Source organism: Bos indicus, chromosome 1 (genome assembly GCF_029378745.1).
Source record: "Bos indicus isolate NIAB-ARS_2022 breed Sahiwal x Tharparkar chromosome 1, NIAB-ARS_B.indTharparkar_mat_pri_1.0, whole genome shotgun sequence".
NCBI lineage: Eukaryota > Metazoa > Chordata > Mammalia > Artiodactyla > Bovidae > Bos > Bos indicus.
In genome coordinates this window covers 145356205-145372942 of record NC_091760.1, presented here as the reverse complement: position 1 = coordinate 145372942, position 16738 = coordinate 145356205, and the positions used below count along the sequence as shown (strand labels likewise).

General features: G+C 50.7%; 1 protein-coding gene across 10 annotated transcripts in view; it reads right to left on the bottom strand.

Moving 5' to 3' along the window:
- Positions 1–16738, bottom strand: part of ADARB1 (adenosine deaminase RNA specific B1) — a 116106-nt gene that overhangs the window by 53215 nt on the left and 46153 nt on the right. Inside the window, exon 1 of one of the 10 annotated variants that reach the window (XM_070795994.1) lies at positions 14885–16680. The exons of 8 other annotated variants lie outside the window; for them this stretch is intronic. The gene's annotated coding sequence lies outside the window, so the exon portion shown is untranslated. Of the gene's footprint in view, positions 1–14884; positions 16681–16738 lie in introns of those variants that run through there. One more of the 10 variants, XM_070796016.1, reaches the window with a different exon arrangement.

Here is a 16738-nt window from a genome sequence, read left to right as displayed (position 1 = left end):
ATCTGCATTTCAGAATAAAAGAGGACGACTCACCTTTCCTCTCGGAGCGTCTCCTGCGCCTCCTCTTACACCGGCGGCCCCTGATGCTGAGGACGGTCCCCATAGCCTGTGTCCCCGTGATGAGCGAGCCAGCCCGGGGCAGCCCGGCCCTAGTCTGGCCCTGCAGCTACTGGGGTGGACGCTCAGCCAACCCTTGGAGCTGCACAGCTGCGACGGCCGCCCAGGGACACGTGGGAGGGCGGCTCCTCCCCCGCCCCAGGCTCACTCATCAGAGGCAGACGGAGGGGCCACCAGCTGGAGGGTGGCCCGGGACCCTCAGCCCTGAAACACAAGCAGGGACATGACCCTGAAAGGGAGGAGAGACATGCTCTCCCCAGCAAACAGAATCTGACCTGAAAAAGCCCAGCATCTTCAAAACACACAGAACCCTCAAGTAATGAAGCAGAACTGCCAGGAGGCCAGTTCACAAAACACACTGCACAAAGTAACGCGGCCAGGGAGAACACACAGGGGCCAGGACCCCGTCTGGGGACACTGCCGCCAACCTGCATGTGGGCAGCCAGGCCAGGCAGTGCCACTCGCCCCTTCCCATGCATCCAGGTGCACAGGCACACGCGCGCGCACACACACACACAGAGTTATACACCTGCACACACACACAGAGGCACATCTCGGGGCATGGGACCCCCGCACTCGGGCTGGCCCAGCACAACCCACGCCCTTGGCCCCCCTCATCCAGACAGGCGGTGTCGACGCTCTCCCACGTCTAGGGGGGCCTGTCCTCCAAACAAAAGGCAGCTGCAGCCGGGAGGACGTGAATGGCACAGTCCTTCAGCCAAAGAAAAGTCAATCAATGTGTCAAACTCTTCTTTACAACATGACTGACTGTGTCTTGCAAAAAAAAAAAAAGTTTCTTTCCCAGTAATGCCAGCATCCCTTTTACAATTTAGTATTCCAAAGGTGTACACGAATTAACACCGGATTCACCAACTGTACGCAGAGCTGAGCCATGTCTTGTCACGTCGAGCAGCTCCTATTACCTTAGGCTTGTGGGTGTGCCCATCCAAATGTGCCCCACAGAAGAGGTTGCCCTGCACAGCCCCCTCCCCAAGGCTCCAGGCAGTGGGCACGAGGGGAACAGAATCCACCCCTGGCCTGGGGTTGGGGTGGAGGGGGGGGGATCAGAGCGCAAACCCAAGCGGTGGGCCGGCTTGGTGGGCAGAGCCCAGGGACTGTCCCCAGCCCCAGGCCCAGCCGTTCATGCGGCTGATGGAGGCAGTCACGCTAACTCTGATTTTCTGGACTCTGTCCAGTATTTTTCCACGTGGCATCCATACATCACATTATTACCCCAAGACAGACTGCCCCTTCCCAATGAGCCAATTCCCAGAGACAGCAGAGGGCTCAGCCAGGAGCAGTGCAAACCCCAGTGCCCACCACCATCCAACCTCTCCCCAGACCCCTCTGCCTCACCCCGAAGCCCTCAGGCAGGGACCAGGCCAGCAGAAGTCACCGCTCCAGCCTGGAGCCTGTCAGCACGACCCACACCGACCAGTCCTGTGTAGCTGACTCTGCCCCACCTCGCTGTTCCCATGCTGTTACTCAGTTGCTAACACAACAAAGTCATGTCCGACTCTGCAACCCCACAGACTGCAGCACGCCAGGCTTCCCTGTCCTTCACTACCTCCCAGAGTTTGCTCAAATTCATGTCCACTGAGTCAGTGATGCCATCCAACCATTTCATCCTGTGTCATCCCCTTCTGCCTTCAATCCTTTGCAGCATCAGGGTTTTTCCCAGTGAGTCGGCTCTTCGCATCAGGTGGCCAAAGTACTGGAGCTTCAGCTTCAGCATCAGTCCTCCCAATGAATATGCAGGGTTGATTTCTTTTAGGACTGACAGCTTTGATCTCCTTGCTGTCCAAGGGACTCTCAAGAGTCTTCTCCAACACCACAGTTCAAAAGCATCAATTCTTTGGTGCTCAGTCTTCTTTATGATCCAACTCTCACATCCATACACGACTACTGGAAAAACCATAATTTCAACTATATGGAACTTCGTAGGCAAAGTGATGTTGCTGTTTTCTAATATGCTATCTAGGACTGTCACAGCCTTTCTTTCAACAAGCAAGTGTCTTTTAATTTCATAGCTGCAGTCACGGTCCGTAGCAATTTTGGAGCCCAAGAAAAGAGAATCTGTCACTGTATCCATTTCTCCCCCATCTATTAGGCGTGAAGTGATGGGACAGGATGTCATGATTTTATTTTTTTGAATGTTGAGTTTTAAGCTCTTTCACCCTCATCAAGAAGTTATTTAGTTCTTCTTCCCTTTCTGCTATTAGAGTAATATCATTTGCATATCTGAGGTTGTTATTTCTCCTGGCAATCTTGATTCCAGCTTGTGATTCATCCAGCATGGTATTTCACATGATGTACTCTTGTGGCTCAGCTGGTAAAGAATCTGCCTGCAATGTGGGAGACCTGGGTTCGGAAGATCCCCTGGAGAAGGAACGGCTACCCACTCCAATATTCTGGCCTTGGGAATTCCATGGACTCTATAGTCCATGGGGTCCCAAACAGTTGGACACAACTCAGCAACTTTCACTCACTCACTCTGCATAGAAGTTAAATAATCAGGGTGACAATGTACAGCCTTGACGTACATACACTTTTCCCAACGTGGAACCAGTCCATTGTTCTATGTCTGGTTCTAACTGCTGTTTTTTGACCTGCACACAAATTTCTCAGGAGACAAGTAAGGTGGTCTAGTATTATATCTCTTTAAGAATTTTCCACAGTTTGTTGTGATCCACACAGTCAAAGGCTTTAGCATAGTCAATGAAACAGAAGTAGATGTTTTTTTGAATTCTCTTGCTTTTTCTATGATCCAACACATGTTGGCAATTAGATCTTGGTTCCTTTGCCTTTTCTAAATCCAGCTTGTACATCTAGAAGTTCTTGGCTCACATACTATTGAACTGTAACTTGAAGGATTTTGAGCATTACCTTGCTAGCATGTGAAATGAGTGCAACTGTGCAGTAGTTTGAGCATTCTTTGGCATTCCCTTTCTTCGCAATTGGAATGAAAACTGACCTTTTCCCTTCCTGGGGCTCTAGTGCTGAATTTTCCAAATCTGCTGGCATATTGAGTGCAGCACTTTAACAGCATCATCTTTTAGGATCTGAAATAGCTCAGCTGGAATTCCATCACCTCCACTAGCTTTGTTTGTAGTGATGCCTCCTAAGACCCACTTGACATAGCACTCCAGGATGTCTGGCTCGAGGTCCGTGATCACACCATTATGGTTATCTGGGTCATTAAGATCTTTTTTGTATAGTTCTTCTATGTATTCTGGTCACTTCCTCTTAATATCTTCTGCTTCTGTTAGCTGTCCCCATGCAAACTCCCCAAAAGGCCTTCTCACTGCCTTATCCCTCCAGACCCCAGTGGGTGCTACCATGTTCTGCAGGGCATGTGTGCAGCCCGCTTCTCTAGGGCACCCACTGCTCACGATGATCCCGTGGGTGCAAGAGGACACAGTTTGGTTCTCAAGACACTTGGTGTGATGACACTGAGTCCATTTAGGTTCCTTTCAACTAAAGGGCACGTAACAGTCCATGAGACACAAGGGCAAGTTAGCTTCCTACAAGCATGTGCACAAGCCCACTTCACACCCGCTCTACATTCTTATCAAGAGGCAGGCAAAGCGGCAGTTACAAGCATACAGCCTTCACTTCATAAACTGACAGCTTGCTTTTCTCATCAAATGACATGACCCAATGCACAATGAATCTTCATCAAGTAATGAATGCCATATTCTCAAGAGTAAGCGTGAGGCAGAATCCACCAGAATGACAAGGTGAGTGGGGCCCTGACCATGCTGAGCCTGTGGCTGTGGTCAGGCGGCGCCCTCAAGGAGCACCATGCTTCTCTATTCGTCTTAATTTATCTCAGAGCCACTCCACACGGAGTCCCCAGAGGTGAAGAAATGACCTCTCTCTGCATCTATCATAGTCTTCTTTATTCCCACTTCCTCCTTCCACCTTTAGGATTATTTAAGAGAAGTGTAAAAATAGAATTCCCATGTTCATGAGAATCAAGAGATTCACAGCAGAATGGCAATGATTTGCTGTTTCAGATAGGGATTCCAGAAGCATTAAATTGACAGTTTATAATCTAAAAAAATACTTCAAAGCTCTTTTTCTAATTTAAAAATACATCAATTTTGGACTTCAGCTGTCACATCTTTGCAAGTTAATAACTACTGAATTCCAAGAAAAAGTCATAAATAGTCAGACACCATTTAGCATCTGACATTCCTGGTACCTAATTAACTTTATTTTTATCCAGGTCTTAGAGTAAAGACACCAAAATTTAATGCTCCTAGACTATTAATCTAGAATAAGACTCTTGAAAACTATTTTTCTACTCCTACAAGAAGGAAAAAAAAAGTTTATTCTATTAGAATTCTAAACCCTCTAAATGAGTCAGTTATTCATTAGTTACTCATATATAATCAACACATGGGAGATTGTAACAGTACTTGATTTAATATTAACATTATGGCACCTGAGAAATATCTCTTAATAAGAAAAGCAGCACTCGCTCACTCACTCGTCCGGCCGTCCTCTGGGGAGGAGTGGGTGCGGGGCAGGGCTGAGGCGGCAGACAGGGCAGGAGGCCAGTGCCAACAGCCCCAGCGGCTCGGAGCCCACCAGTGGCGAGGTGAGAAACAGCCAGACTCCACAGTGGAGTGGAGCAACACAGCAGGCAGGCCGGCCTCATGGCTCGGGTCTGGGGCAAGAGGGAAAGGATGCCTAGCTTTCAGCCTGAGAGCCCAGAAGGACGGAGCCGCTGAGCTCAGAGGCCTGTGGGGGATGGGGGCAGGTCATTGGGAGTTCACTCTGATGTGCCAAGCTGGAGATGAGGTAGTCCCCCAGAAGATGTGGGGGAACCCAGGGTCTGAGTACAGAGAGCAAGAGAAAGGTCTGGGCTGGAGACTCAAGTGTGGGACTCACCTACACAAAGAGGAGGCGAGAGTCTTGAGTGTGGATGCGACACACGCTGCTGCTGGGCGGTTGGGAGAGGGAGCAGCCACGAGGTGATGTGCTGGTGTGCGTAGGACAGGTTTATCCACTGACCATCGCCTGTCGGTCACTGCCCGTGCTTTAGCTCACTTGAACATCACCAAATCTCAGTAAAGAAGACTGCAATGACCGCACGAGGGGCAGCCTGGACACAACACCAGCTGTTTCACGGCCAGAAGGGATGCCAGTCAAGCCTCTGTGAGGGGAGTGGTGCAGTGCAGCCTGATTACAGCACAGGGGCCTCCCGGCTGAAGCCCTGCTCCACCTCCTCCTGGCCTGGGGCCACAGGAACTTCTCACCCTCCTGGCTCCCCGGTGACGGTGAAGGTTCGCTCCGGCTTGCTGGGGAGACCACATGAGGACAGTGCGCAGGGAGGGCGGGGACCCTCAGCTGTAGCTGCTCCTGCATTAGCAGCATCGCTTTACAGAGGAGCCTGCCAGCTGGAGAAACTAAGTGACCTGTCCACAGTTACAACTGGGCAGGCAGCAGGGCCCTGTTCAGAATCCAGGACATGCCCAGCTCAGACCCAGCGCTTCAACCTCTGCAACACAGCCAACATAGCAAAAGCACAGCCACTCAAGTTTACTTTTTTAGTGTATTAAGATTCTACAGTATTGTCAAAATGACACGCCCATATTTCTTTAACATTGCACGTTTCTACCTTCTCTGATAGAACAGTTTCCAGCAGACTAAGGTGAGCGTAGTTGTCAGTCTACTTGCAACATTGCTCCACTCAGTTAAGATCACGGATTCAAGCAAGCTTTTTCCATTTTCTTTTAAAGTGACTTTACCAAGGAACTTTGGATTAAAATAAGAATCTACACAGCTCAAATAGGTAAAGCAGGTGTTGAATCTGAAAAAAAAAAAAAGTGGGGAGACACTTGAATTGAAATTAGGCCCTGAAATTAGTTCCAATAGCCAATCATGGGGACAGTAACTACAGCCATGATATTAAAAGATGCTTGCTTCTTGGAAGAAAAGCTATGACAAATAGGCAGCATATTTAAAAATGGAGACATCACTTGGCCAACAAAGGTCCTTATAGTCAAGGCTATGGTTTTTCCAGCAGTCATACATGAATGTGAGAGTTGGACCATAAAGAAGGCTGAGCACTAAAGAATTGATGCTTTTGAACTGTAGTGCTAGAGAAAACTCTTGAGTCCCTTGCACTACAAGATAAAACCAGTCAATCCTAAAGGAAATCAATCCTGAATATTAATTGGAAGGACTGATGCTGAAGCTGAAGCTCCAATACTTTGGCCACCTGAAGGGAAGAGTCGACTCTTTGGAAAAGACCCTAATTCTGGCAAAGACTGAGGGCAGAAGGCGGTGATAGATGAGATGGTTGGATGGCATTACTGACTCAGTGGACATAAGTTTGAGCAAGACAGTGCTCAAGATCCAGGAGACAGTGGAGGACAGGAGCCTGGCGTGCTGCCATTCATGGGGTTGCAAAGGGTTGGACACAACTGAGCAACTGAACAAAGTCAGGCAAGGAAGTAGCCACAGATGGTGGTAGGCAGATGGCTCAAGTGTTCCATGGATGACGGAGGTGATCCACAAGTGGCCATGGTGGCCCGTGGATGAGTGCCCGCAGCAGAGGCCTCTCAAACCCAAGAGGCCTGGGCTGTGCGGGGAGGGCTCAGACACCTAGCTAAAGATGAAAAGAAAGTCTGAAATAAACACTGCCATCAAGTCTGAACATAAATTTGAAGCTAAACTGAGTACACAATTGATAGTCATGATTGGATAGGTATTTTTCCTCTACTGTATATATTTTTAAATTTATTTATTTTTTAATTGAAGGATAATTGCTTTACAGAATTTTGTTGTTTTCTCTCAAACATCAACATGAATCAGTCATAGATATACATATATGTATATTTTTCTTTAAACATTAGTTTTTGAAGTATCCTTTAAAATGCTTTAGCTATTACTCATTATTAATAACAAATTAGAACATAAACTTTTTGAAATACAAAGTAAATCTGGCTGGTTCTTCAAAGAAGACAGAGTGACTTTGCTCAATCTAGAGTAGAAAATCTCTGGCCTAGTTGCTCTATTTATAAATGATTCCAGGGTTGTCATTTTTTAACTGGGTATGCGTAGGTGAAAGAGCTGATGTGAACGTATGTATGTACAAGGAAGGTTCAGTTCAGTTCAGTTGCTCAGCTGTGTCTGACTCTTTGTGACCCATGGACTGCAGCATGCCAGGCTTCCCTGTCCATCACCAACTCCCAGAGCTTGCTCTAACTCAGGTCCATTGACTTGGTGATGCCATCCAACCACCTCATCCTCTGTCATCCCCTTCGCCTTCTACCTTCAATCTTGCCCAGCATCAGGGTCTCTTCCAATGAGTCAGTTCTTCGCATCAAGTGGCCAAAGTATTGGAACTTCAGCTTCACCATCAGTCCTTCCAAAGAATATTCAGGATTGATTTCCTCTAGGATAGATTGGTTTGATCTCCATGCAGTCCAAGGAACTCTCAACAGTCTTCAACACCACAGGGCAAAAGCATCAATTCTTTGGCACTCAGCTTTCTTTATGGTCCAATTCTTACATCCACACATAACTACTGGAAAAACCAGAGCTTTGACTAGATGGACCTTTGCTGGCAAAGTCTCTGCTGTTTAATATGCTGCCTAGGTTGGTCACAGCTTTTCTTCCAAGGAGCAAGTATCCTTTAATTTCATGGCTGCAGTCACCATTTGCAGTGATTCTGGAGCCCAAGAGGACAAAAGTGACCAGATTTGACTAAAAACATCAGCAAGACTGAAGGGGAAGAAACAACTTGAAAAGAGACCAGAGGTGTGAAAGCCTGGACCGCAGGTGGCACCTGAGGCATGCAATTCATAAGCCTGAGGAACAGACACACGAGGGGCACACTCAGAGCTGCAAGAGGGGAAACATCTCAGGGTGTGAAGATCCGAATCTACCACCAAATGGATGCCAAGTGCAAGGAGACGGCAATAAAAGGCAACAACGAAAACCCACATCTTTGTCACTGAAATCCATGACTAGAGAGCACCAACGGAGTCGAGACCAAAGCAGTCTGGTTACTGAGGCAATGAAGATGGGCTGGAGGGCAGTGGCAGGGTGTCACCCAGTCTGAGAGGGGGTGACCCATCTCAGGTCCCTGAAGCTGATCACCTACAAAGGTGGGAGCCTAAGAGACCCCGAGTTCCAGGGTGGGGCAGCCCACAGGCCTCACCCCACCTGCAGATCTGTATCCCCAAACTGCCAGGAGGCCCTCAGGAGATGTGAGTGTCATCCTGGACGGACGTTCACAGGGAGGTGTGGGAACAGGTCCCTTACTCACTCTGGCCCGCAGGGATCTCTACTGGCTGGAGTATGCCTTCATCCCCAAAGTCTAGCACCCTGGGATCTCATAGGCAGAATCTGAGCCACGACTTGGAGGCCCTGGATTACACCATGGACCCAGGCTACTGCCTGGCCAGACCTGACCCCGCCCCGCCCCCGCCCTCCCTGGTGCACAGTGCTGCAAGGTCAGCCTCAGCAGAGCAAGTGAGGGTGGGGACAGGACAACAGAGTGGGCGTGGCTTCAACACAGCCGTAGGGCTGCAAGACACGGGTTTATGGAAGAGGAATTTTAAACCTTAAGCAGTCACATTATTTTTTCACTTAGTGAAGAGTTGTCTTCACAAAAGATCAAACACACACATACAAATTTTGGTTAGTCTTATTAAAATCAGCAATCTGTTACCACACATTTAGAACTTGAGAGTAGAGACTGGGATTTTTTTTTTCTTTTGCATTTTTTCTTAATTATTGCCTATGTGAAATATTAAGCTAAAACAGTAGAACTACAGAATTATGTTACACATAAATAAGCAAAGCAATACTTTTTTAAAGATGAGAACAAATTATGCAACTGTGCTTTCCAAGTCTGTAACACAGACTCAATTTATTAGTATAGTTAAACATAAATTATTTGATAAAATGTATAAATCAGGTCATTCAGTAAACTAAACCAGCCATAAGTATTCCATGCCATTGTCTCCTGGCTCCTTTAAAACGGTTGAAACAAAGCCAGTGAACCGAAACTTTCCCGAAGACTTCCCACAGGAAGTTGGTATCTGGGTTCAGGATGGGAAACAGGCTTCTCTCGTTATCTCGGCACAACCCCACAGCGCCACCTACTGTCTGAAGGCGTCCACCTGGAGCTCTGGGCACGCTGGACAGTGCGGTCCGCCCTCTCCACTGCTACGTCCTGGCTCTCTGTCCGTGGCAGGCAATGGCGTAGAATACCACCAACAGACAAGGCCACTCTGCGATGAGGGTGGATGGGGACATCTGAGCGGGCCAGAGGGCACCTCTGGGAGGAAGGAGACACGGCGGTGCTGTGCTAAGTGCACACACTGTCAGCACACGTCTAACTGCTCACAGAAAAGTGATTTTTATTGCCTGTCAACTATATCTCAATAAAGTCAGCTTTTAAAAAAAAAAATCCCAGGAAAAAAAACACAAATTATATGAGAAAGTTACCGTTCAATTTGAAATAAAAGGTATGTGGATTTCAAGAAGGAATGCATGGATTCCAAACACAGAATGAATCAGCTGGAAAAGACTGGAAAGCACGGTCTCTCTCATCAGGACAGCAGAGGATGGTGCCACCAGCTCTCGCTGCTACGGGTGACATATCACGCGAGGAGACTGGGCTGGGAAGCCGGCAAACTGCCTCAAGCACAGAGCTGTGTCATGGAGGCCGAAGTCCAAACTGGACTGGGGCCACTTCTCACCGCCCGCTCCACCACCCCAGACAATGCAAGAATGCAGGGAGAAGAGGATAACACTGAACAAAAAAGGCACGACCCAATGATAAGGCTAAAGTGCCCTCCATGCCCCCACCCCAACAGCTGCAGCCCACTTGGGCCCACTAGGCTGCTGGGATCCTCTCCTGTCCCCAATCCCCTGCTCCGTGCCCACTTCCCCGTGCCATCTGCTTGGAAAATACACAATGTTCAGGACTCCCCACCCCATGAAGCCTGCAGCCCTGCCTAGAGTGCAGGTCGCCGGCCTCTGCCCCCACTCTCGTCTCAGCAGCAGCAGACACCACTGTCATCACTTGCTTCCAACCCACCCCCAGCCACGCCCGTCCTCCAGGGCCTGCCTGTGCAGCACTGCAGAGGCCTGAGGGCCCCCAGGAACCAAGAGACCTGCCCTGTCCTCTAAGCGGCTCTGGGCTTTGTTCTTCCAGAATTGGGCCCATGGAGCTCTCATCACTGCTGCCAGTTGCCACCTGACAAACTCCTGGGAGTGATGAGAGACCACATGGAATGTCCCAGTTCACGTTCAAAAGGTGGACCACAAACCCAGCAGCAGTCCACAGCGTCCTGGGCACAGCCAAGAGTGCATTCATAAGATGGTCAGGAAACATCAATCTTCTAGAATTCTCCATGTGCACAGGAGGGCCAGGGGGTCTCATAGATTCAGCCTTTCAGATTTTAGAGTGGTGACTACGTAATAAACCCATCCACAAGAGGGCGATGCTAGTATTTCTAAAACTCCCTCCATGAGGACACAGGGAAGGACACCAGATTTTCCTGTATCTACAATGATCGAGCCACAGAGGCTGGGATGGTTGGATGGCATCACTGACTCAATGGACATAATCTGATTAAACTCCAGGAGACACTGGAGGACAGAGGAAACTGGTGAGCTGTAGTCCATGAGGTCACAAAGACGTGGACACAACTTAGCGACTAAACAATATAAATGAATCTCTTAATTTTTCTTTTACACATCAGTCTTAAGTGTCTGATTCTATTATCTAGTATTGAGTCTAGTATTGACTAGAGCTCAAAACAGCTAGAAAAAAATCACCAATTAATCTCCAAGAACAACAGATGCAACAGCACACAACACTGCAAAGGCAACTGGATTTTTATTTGCCGAGTCATATTTTTGAGTTGCGCTGGGCTTAGCTGCTCAGTTGTGTCTGACTCTTTGCAAACCCATGGAATGCAGCCCACAAGACTCCTCTGTCCATGGGATTCTCCAGGCAAGAAAACTGGACTGGGTTGCCATGCCATCCTCCAGGGGAATCTTCCCAATCCAGGGATCAAACCCAGGTCTCCCACGTTGCAGGCAGATTATTTACTGTCTGAGCCCCCAGGGAAGCCCACTCGTGAGGTTAACTGAGCACTACTTTGCCTGCAGCCACCCTCAGCCAGGGATATGCAGAGAAGGCACATGGGGTCCCCTCCTGGGTCCTTGCTGGGATGCTGCCCCCTGGGAGAGGTCCCACCCCTGGCCTGCAGGTCCCCCTCACAGTCAGCGCTTCCTGATGGCAACCATGACTCCTCTGCTTCCAGGTCCCAAGGGCCTCCGTTAGTGCCTGCCCACAGGTGGAAGGCACATATCTGCTAGATAAATGACAGACTGGGTCCAGAGTGCAACAGAGATCTTCCTTGAACACTGCTGCAGGTGCTAAGAAGCTTCACTCAGACATTCCCTGCCATCTGAGCCCCTACCTGAGGCCCTGGAGCTGAGAAAGAAGGCGCGTTAGGGGCCCAGGACATTGAAGGGGGCACCCCCAATTATGCAAGATCAGCCAAGAGATCATGAACCCAGTGCCTGGTCCGCGCCATCACCCACCATGAGGGGTGGGGAGGAGGCCGGAGCTGGACCGCGGCAGGGGCGACAGCCTGGGGACAGCCCTTCCAGAAGGTGAAGTCCAGGTGGGGGGAGAAGATGGAGTTCTTCCCTCCCCCTAGCTCCAGGCCCTGGTCCACTCATCCCAGCCTCGCCCCAACCCCAAGCCCCCCAGAAGTCCATCTGCAGCACCCTCCACGCACCTGACCACTTAGCAGGCCCCCATCCTTCCCAGCCTGTCTGATGGGCAGTGAGGCGCAGAAGCAGGCCAGCAGTTTCAGAATGACTTCCTGGCTCTGCTGATGAGCCCATAAGGTCTCCCTGTGAGTATGCTCACAGCAGCTTCTAACTGTCTATCCTGCACTGAGTGCTGAGACAACAGCTGCGGTAACACCCTCAGGGCTTCCTTGGGCACCGGGAGTGCCAAGCAGCAGGAATGGGGAGAGGGTGAGCAGGGGAGGATTCCCCAGGAACCAGCTCTCCCCTCTGGCTTCAAGTCCACGTACACAGACTCAGTCAAGGGCTGCTGCCAGGGTCTCAGTCTCTAGGCTGCACATATCTTGGAACAGGCCCCAGAAGTAGAATGCCAGGCCCACCTGGGGCCCAGGTGCCCACCTTGGGGATGGTTCCGGGAGGATCCCCAGGTGGCTTTCGGGCTGGTGCTGGCCCAACCTCCAGACATGCTGGGTTTCGCTGCCAGTGGGCACTGCTTCATATGTTCACTGGCCACCCCTATTTCATTTCTGGTACCAAACCTGTGCAAGCTTTCCTGCCCTTTTCCCCCACTGTCTTGTCCATATTGGTTTGCAGGGGCCTGTATGCATTATGTGCTTAGAGACCACGCAGGCCTCTGCCTGTCTGGTACACACCGATCAGATACACATCCTGAGAGGCACACACACCTCAGACACACACCTCAACCACGTGCGGGTGCAGTAAGTTCTTCCCCGTCAGTGGCGCCACACTTCATTCCACACCTTGCTTCTCCCTCCCCCTTGATGGTGGCAGAGCTGCAGACGTGACGGGCCTACTGCCACAGGAGGCATGGGGAAGGGATGTGCAGATACGATGAAGGTCCCAAATCAGCTGGCTTCCCTGGGTGGGCTCACCCAATTAGGGTGGAGGAAAGAATGGGGTTGGGGCCAAAGGCCTGCATCCTGCAACCACAAGTAACTCCGTGGGTTGGGTAGGGCCCCTGGGCCTCTAAACTCTGGACCAGGTGAAAGCGGGAGCAAGGAATCTGGCCCTGACCCTGAGACAGCTGGAGGACATTTGCTGCGGTTTCTTTCAGTGACAAGAAGTTAGTCCGTGGGCATGCTGACCACCGATGCTTCCAAGGACAGAACTGGGTTCACACTCCGCACTGAGCCGGCGGGTGACCTGTGGTGGCCGGGGAAGTATGGCTTGCCTGACGCTAGCCACACCAACTGCGCCAACCACGCCCACGACACCAGCCACGCCAGCCACACCGGCCACGCCCACGACCTGGGCTCTCTGGACCCTGCGCGCGTCTCCTCCACATGGCTTGGGGAAGCAGGCCCTCGCCGCCCCAGGAGGCAGGACACAAGCTTCCCAATGAGTGATGACTGGACCACCAAGGTGCACATGCAGAAGCCTCCAGGAGAAGAGCATGGTCCCCGGCAGTATCCGTTTCCCGCTCGGCTTCCTGGTTCCCAAGCAGAAGAGTGAACACTGGCAGACCTGAGCTGGGCAGACCTCGGATCCCTGGGCAGCACCGGGGTCCCACAGGGCCAGTCTCTGCCCCTGGCTGCCCGAGACCCGTGACCTCACAAACAGGGACGCTTCTGCCTGGACGCCCCTTGTTGAGCTGACGCTGGTGAGTCAGGCAGGCCACACAAGGACACCTCGGCAGCAGTGACTCATGCCAGAAGCACACTGAGACACTCTTCATTCTCAGCCAAACTTTTCTTTAGTTCACTGACCTTCAGAAGTGTTTGTAAACTGAAGTGTCATCTGTGTTAAACAGATTCTGTTCGCCAATAAATCACAGTGAGGGGGGAAAGTCAAGTTTCTACCCCAATATGTGAGGATTTAGCCACCTGCCTGAGCACTAGGTGCCCTCGCAGTGCTGCCTCCTGCTTCCCCCACTGGGGTTAGTCAGGAGCACCCGGGGTCACCTGCACCTGCCAGGGCCTGCCTGATGCCCCAGGGGACCCTCCCAGGCCCACAGCTACCAGCTTTCAGGACTCCCAGCAGGCCTCTGAGGATCTGGAGGCCACCCTCCTTGCCACCTTCTTCTCTCTGCCAAGGCTCCTATCAGTGGTACCCACGTGTGGACGTGGTCTGGTCGTCACAGGGCTGAGGCGCTCGGGCACCATATAGGGAGAGGGAATGTGTGAGACAAGCAGGACCGTCCCAGAAATAACTGTCCTGCCCGAAGGACTGACACGCAGGTGACAAAGAGCTTCATGGGGACACAAGACCAGGCCTGTTTCAATACAGTCACAACTCCCCACACACCCAGCGTCCAGAGTGTAACTGCTGTGTGAAGGCAGAGAGGGCCGCATCCTGCAGCTCTGAGAGCCAGTCCACGAGCTGAGGGCCACCCCACTCCAGTAGGCACCGCAGTCCCACGTCAGCATCGCAGCGCCTGCAGCTCTGCGTCCACAGGCGTGTGGGCAGCACAGGACATTCACAGGTCCACGTGAGAGCTGTTCATCGTGCGTCCTCAATTTCTCTTTTACTACATTTGGATATGGTCATAAGTGTAATGATTTCATTTCAGAATTAGAGGGGGAGTCTATACATATTTGTCATAAGCAGACTGCGGGGATTGGTGGCAATGAGACATTGAGGAAAGCCTCAGTGTCTGAGCAGAGCCAGGCCTCCCTGGGACCCCCTCAAATTAACCCCCTGAGGGAGCCTAAGGGTTTCCCAGGTGGCACTAGTGGTAAAGAGCCCGCCTGCCAATGTAGGAGATGTAAGAGACTCGGCTCGATCCTTGGGTTGGGAAGATCCCCTGGAGAAGGGAACGGCAACCCACTCCAGTATTCTTGCCTGGAGAATCCCATGGACAGAGGAGCCTGATGGGCTACAGTCCATAGGGTCGCAAAGAATCAGACATGATTGAAGCAACTTGGCCCGCACAGCACACGGCCCTTAAACTCTGCAGGGGCTCCACAGCACAACCTCAAGAGGCCCCAGCCTCAGAAGGTGTTCTCACCTGTGAGGCACAGGAAGCAACTTCAGCCTGTTTAAGGAGCAAGAGAGGTGGCAGCAGGGACTGGCCTGGAGCTAAAAATACAGGCTGCCTGCAGCGCTCCCGCCAGACAGCAAATGAGGCTACCAAGCAGGAGCGTGTCAGCCAAGAGATACTTTATCCAGCCAGAAACTTGCGTGCTTTTTTCTTTTTCAAATCACTGTGAAAAAAAGATTAATACACGGGATTACGGTTGCTAGAATTAGCTCTCATTTTATGACACAAATGTGAAGTGTCCACTCTGCAGGTACCACATATCAGCACAGACTCAGCAGAAGACCTGATTCCTGACTCCGGGCGTCTGACCATCCCGCTCTCCGTTCTGCTTCGGATGCCACCTTTTGTCCTTGCTTTTTCTCCCGTGCCTTCAGGGACAACTGACTTGTGCACAGGATCGAAAACAATTCGCTTCTTCAGTGCATGCTTACGTCACATTCAAAAACACTTTCCAATTCACTTCAACAGCATAATTAAAATGATAGTTCACATCACATTATGATTGGCTCTGTGGCTTAGCTGTGAAAGCACCTGTCTAGTAAACAGGAGATCTTGGGTTTGAATCCCAGATGGGCCTAAGAGGGCAATGTTTTGGGGGCTTCCCTGATGGCGCAGTGGGAAAGAATCCACCTGCCAGTGCAGGAGATACAGGTTCAATCCCTGGGTCAGGAAGATCCCCTAGAGAAGGAAATAGCAACCCACTCCGGGATTCTTGACTGGGAAGTCTCATGGACAGAGGAGCCTGGTGACCCACAGTCCGTGGGGTCATAAAGAGTCAGACACGACTGGGCGACTAAACAAAAGCGTTGCACCTACAGCACCCTGGATGGAGGTGGCTGTAAACCCCAGCTCACTTGCAGTGCTGAAGCATGGTCTCAGTCTGGGCTTTTTACCATCTCCCAATCAACTCTGGCTACAGAGAAACTGGTTTAAGATCACTAATTGAACTAAAAGATGAGTTGTGGTTAAAAATACAACTCCATCCTACTGGCACAAGCAGTGGTAAAAGTAACCATGGTTTGCCCTCTCCGTACACTTGCTGGCTATGTACAAGAGAGAAAAAAAAGACAACAGAAAGAAAGCACCAGTTGAAGATTAGACAAAACCTCTTTTAAAGGTTTCCCTGGAAACCAGGGACCTGATGTTCCTGATGTCTAAGGACACAGAAATGACAGGTGGAGCTTTCCAGGTACAATTCCAGGGCCCTGTGGTCAGGCATGGCACATCTCCTGCCCCTAAGCAACCCCATGGGCTCCACGCCCACCACGGCCCAGTGGGGGCTGTGTCCTGGCTGACACGCCTCAGCCCCCAGCAAGGGAGTGGACGAACACAGAACGCCTTCTTTCTGCAAGCAGCAGCCCCTGGCAGCCACTTCCTATAATACTTCTTCCCCAAGAAAAAAACCTATGTGAAAGTTCAGTGCTCGACCTTCCTGACTCAGTCACTCTGCAGGCCACAAACTAACCTTACGTCATACTAACTACCGGGATTAGCTATCGTCTCAGCTTCCCTCAAGAGCAGACGCTGAATCATGTAATAGTCACCAACAATAAGTACCGAAGAAATGTTCTTTTAATTACCTCAAAGAAAGTAACCTGCGGTAAAGGCTTTACAGCGAGTCCCCAGTAATGCCCAGCCCTTGGCCACCCGCGGCGGCCACTGGGGGGCAGCAGAGCACCAGCTGAGAGGCTGTGAGGACAGGAACAGACCATCTGTAGGAAGCTCCTAACAAAATGCATTTTAAACGGCCAGCCAAAAGGCTTAACTAATGAGTTTACGTGGGGCCAGAGGTATTTTTTATGAGTCGAAAGTTAGCAAACG